We start from the raw sequence: 4,661 nt of genomic DNA, 5'->3' as shown, positions 1-4,661 counted from the left end.
TATTTTACAGTTATGCTTATCTAATTTACTTATTGTGACAAGGGCCCCTCACAAAGGTTTTAATAGGGCCCCTAGACGTCTAAGATCGGCACTGCACCCAACGTCGCTGATAACAAACACAGACCAACAACTGCGTGACAATATTCACCGCACATCCAAATGCTGTAAACATTGACAAAGTTGTTTACACGAGTCGTGGTGTGCCGTCGAACTTCTGTGAACTTTCGGGTCTGTTCTGAAGAGTTTGATCTGGGTCAGACGCCGATCGCTGCTTTCCTGTTCAGAAACTCCTCTGCTCGAGGCTGTCGGGGTGGAAAGCCCTCCGTCATGCTCCCTTCAGTCTCATACCTGTCAGTGACCTTCTTATATCTTTAGAACCTCACTGACTGGTTGAATGTTGTCAGGCACATTTTCGTGGCTTTGAAATCAAGAAGCAAAAGGGTCACAAGCGATGTGTTTTACTCTGACAAACATGCAAGGTGCCCTTAAATGGATAGTTCACCCAAAAGAGAAAATTCTTTAATCATCTCTGCAAAATCTTGTTCTGAAAAACACAAACTAGGAAGATATTTGGAAAAATGTCCATAGTATTGGAGTCAATGGATGATGAGGTCTGTTTGGTCACTGACATTCTTCTAAATATCTTCCATTGTTTTTAGCAGAACAAATACGTTACTACAGGTTTGTAACAACCTAAGGGTGAGTTAATGAAGACAGAATTTATTCAAGTGTGCTGTTGCTGTTGTACTTTAAATTGAAGAAAGTATACTTACTTTATAGTTTACTTGTTATATATACTTCTCAGAAAAACATTGTTGTAAACAAGTTGCGTACTCAAAGTTTACTACTGTACTGTTACGGAATAAAAGTGGGCCCATTTAGTCCCAAGTATTGCAATAGTACACATATAAGTACACTGCTACTAGTATACAGTAAAGAATATTCTTAGTTTAAATGACTTTGGGTATTCTTGTTTTGTGAGGGCAGTTTAGTTGTGCATTTGGTTTCTGTGCCTCGTTCTGTTTCTCATCACAATCAAACATCTGATTGTTGTTTGCTGGTGGAAATGGACTGTGGCAAAAAGTTGAATCGTGTTTGTGAATCGCCTCACACGTTCATTCGAAATCTTAGCAAGTCAAATGTTTTCTCCTGATCTCTTATAACAGGTTGTGGCCATATTTTGACAATCATCGGCCTAGTATTCACATCTCTGGCAGCTGCTGCGGTCCGTCTTCGCTCATCTGTCTTGTGCCTTTTGACCCTTATCTATTCTAACGTCGAGCGGATCTCTTGTGCGTGTCATTTGTGAGAGGTGCTGGTTGCCATGGTTTCATTGGTATTGGCGGATGCTTTCAGTTAGCTAATCCTGCTCGACGCTCTCCAAACCCAGAGCTGAATACACTTCACGCCAGACGCAGCTGCCCTGGATTCGCTTCTGTACGTTCACAGGCCCGTCGACTCCAGCCAGAGTGTGAGCAGTCAGTCTGTGTAGCCGTGAACATCAGGACTCACCAGACACCTGAATGTGAAGCTGGATGATCGACCTTTGTGACCTTCAAGACAGTTTATTGGTGAGGGCAGCGTGTCCACTATCAGAAAAATGGTTTAGATGTGGGAGATGCTGGTAGGCTACAGTATACAGATGGTTGCATCTTAACAACATAAACAGAAGTTACTGCGCATGCGCACTTGTGTGACCCCAAACTGAACTTCCGGTGCAGATTCACAAACAATGAAGTGCCTTAAGAGAGTTGGCTAAACTGATCTCTCCAATATTTAGAATTTTGATTGAGATAACAATCTCAACCGCTAGATGTCAGTGTACGGTTTCTTTAAATGCGTCAAAACTACAGGACGCATTCAACACATGGTTTATTTAGTCAAATGAACTTACAACAAATATTTTATTCAATACAATTATTATACGGTAAAATAATCATATATAGTTATATTATTAAACACTGGCTCGTGACCTATTGACCTTATGTGTAGTTTAAAGTTGTGTGTAGTTATGTCTGTTTAAAGCATCGCGTTAGCTTTTGAATTCTGCTGATTGTATTTTGGCTTCAAAAGTAACAAATGTGGTGTTAATTTGTCAAGATTATCTTGATAGACAAAACGTGTAAACATCATAGACCTTTGTTTATCACAGAGATCTTTTTTTACGATCTTTCAAAAGTCTATGCGAAGCGCGGCGCTTACTTCCGGGTTAGACTACAAATATACGTCATCTCCGGGGTACTGGTTTTCAGATCACCAGTCACTTCAGAAAACAACAAAAACATGTACAAAAAACACCAAAAATTATAATATTTTAAAAGCACTATATAATTATATCCATACAATGTGTAATAATTTGCATTATTTACATAGAACCAGATAGCAAAAAATAATAATTTTAAGCGATACTTCACCAAAATATGAAACTTCTTTCATCATTTATGCATAAAAGAAGATGTTTTGAAGAATGTTGATAACCGAACAACACTGAACCATTTCCAATGCATGAACACGAAACCACATGAGACATTTCTCAAAATATCTTCTTTTGTGTTCCTCAAAAAGAAAGAGTCACTTTCGGGTTTACAAACACATGAGGGAGAATTCATGATGACTGATATGTGATTTTTTTACTGAACTGTCCCTTTAAGTATCAAGGATGGTCACTAGTGAAGAAAACCTCATAAAGCTGTTGATAAAGCCTCACGCAGGGACTAAATTCTCACCCACAGCTCTATTCATTCCGGGGTTAAATTGATTGACATGGCCTTTTTTCCCTCATCTCGTCCAGAGGATTAGTACTTTACTGACATGATGGTGCTGGTCTTGTCCGGCCTTTCCCAGAATTCCTGCCTTAAACCTCGCTGTCTAAGCCATTCAGAATCAGACAAGCTTAATTCAATCCAAAGTCTCTCCGTTGTGTTTGACTTTAAAATGGGGACGAATTGTTTTCATCACTTAAAATTGAGCTTGATGCTCTTGGTAAAGCTAATTATATAGCCAAATCTTTACCGTTTGGTATACCCTCGTGGACACTTATTTGAAGGCCAATCTGTGCAAATTAGCAGAATGAATTTAAACCCTAAAATGTGTTAAATACATCCGCAAGTCTTATTTGTAGCGGAAAGCTTTTTGTATTCAAACGCAAAATGAAATAAACGAAAAATGTAACAGGATTTGTAGATCGGTGCGTTATTATATTTTAACGAAATGTATAACAATGACGTGAGACAATGAGACCAGGAATGCACATAAAGAAAGCAAACAGGGTCTGTCAAATGATTAATCGTGATTAATCGCATACAAAATAAAAGTTTGTGTTTACGTAAAATATGTCAGTGTACGGTGCATATTAATTTTGTATTTACAAACACATACGATCAATGCATATATTTCAGAAAAATATAACAATTAATAAAGGTTAATTTAGAATTTTAATTCTTGGTAAACATAAATATTACATTTCAATATTTCCTAAATACATAGACAAGTATGTGTATGTTTTATGTTTATAAATATAAAATGAATATGCACAGCACACAGAAATATATGATGTAAAAACAAACTTTTATTCTGGATCGCGATTAATCGTTTGACAGCCCTACTTTTCATGTTGATGTTTACTACGTTTGTTTGTTTTAACCAGAAAATGTGTCGTTTCTCAATCAACACCTGACGACATATATTACTCAGATGAATCATCAGGTTTCAATTTGCTCATGTCAAGCTCGTCCCCGGTGTGGTATCTGTACCTTTAAAAACCCTCAGTGACCTCAAAAAAGAAAAGAAAAACACCAGGTAGGGCGCTGAGATGCACAGGGGGGGATAGAGCTTCTGTTTTTCCACCAAACACCAAATGTCGCTGCTTCCTCTGGTTTAGTGCCTCTGAAAGTCCTTTTCACACTTCAGACGAAAAACCATTTGCTTCACTCCACTCCTGATTATGGCTCATTCAGTCTCAGATTATCCAAGGCGTCGGGTCCCCAAATCTAAGTGTGAGCTCTGGCTTTACACCAACATGCTGTTTTTAAGAAATTCAAGGAGAAAAAAGTCAAGATGTTTATTGCTTCATCACACGGTGTTTATAAGCCAAATATTATCATCTCAAGTAAGCTCAATTCCACTGATTTTATGCAGCATGTATGTTGCTGCCTTGTCATATTTGTCCAAGAAAATGGCACTAGAATGCCACATCATACCATAGTGTGATGATGGTCGTGATTCATTCAAATATTCATTACCGTTGTGTTGACACGTTACAGAGAGGGACTTTAAAGAAAACCACGGAATTAGCATTAAAGGCTGTCCCATAACATGGTAAAGATGTGACACGTGTAAAACAGCTTCTTTTCATTTTAATGTGCCTAAACGTTAACATTTTACAATTCAACTTTAATACGAATACATTTTGGACCAAAATATTATAGTGCTTGAATGGTTATATTACTAAAGTCTGTGTATACGCGGTACGTGAAACAAATAATACACAGTATTCCATCGGCTTCCTGTTGCCATTCTTCTATACCCGGGTAGGGTGTACAGGGAAGAGGGGTTTGGCTTTACTGTCAACGAGCGGTTTTATTGGTCCTCTTTTGTGTCATTCAAACACTCCCGCGACCCTATTGGCCGAAGCTCTGGCTTTATCGCTCCATCTCGCACTT

The sequence above is a fragment of the Triplophysa dalaica genome, chromosome 3 (genome assembly GCF_015846415.1).
Source record: "Triplophysa dalaica isolate WHDGS20190420 chromosome 3, ASM1584641v1, whole genome shotgun sequence".
Lineage (NCBI taxonomy): Eukaryota > Metazoa > Chordata > Actinopteri > Cypriniformes > Nemacheilidae > Triplophysa > Triplophysa dalaica.
The sequence above is the reverse complement of the archived record's forward strand: the minus strand, read 5'-3'. Positions refer to the sequence as shown.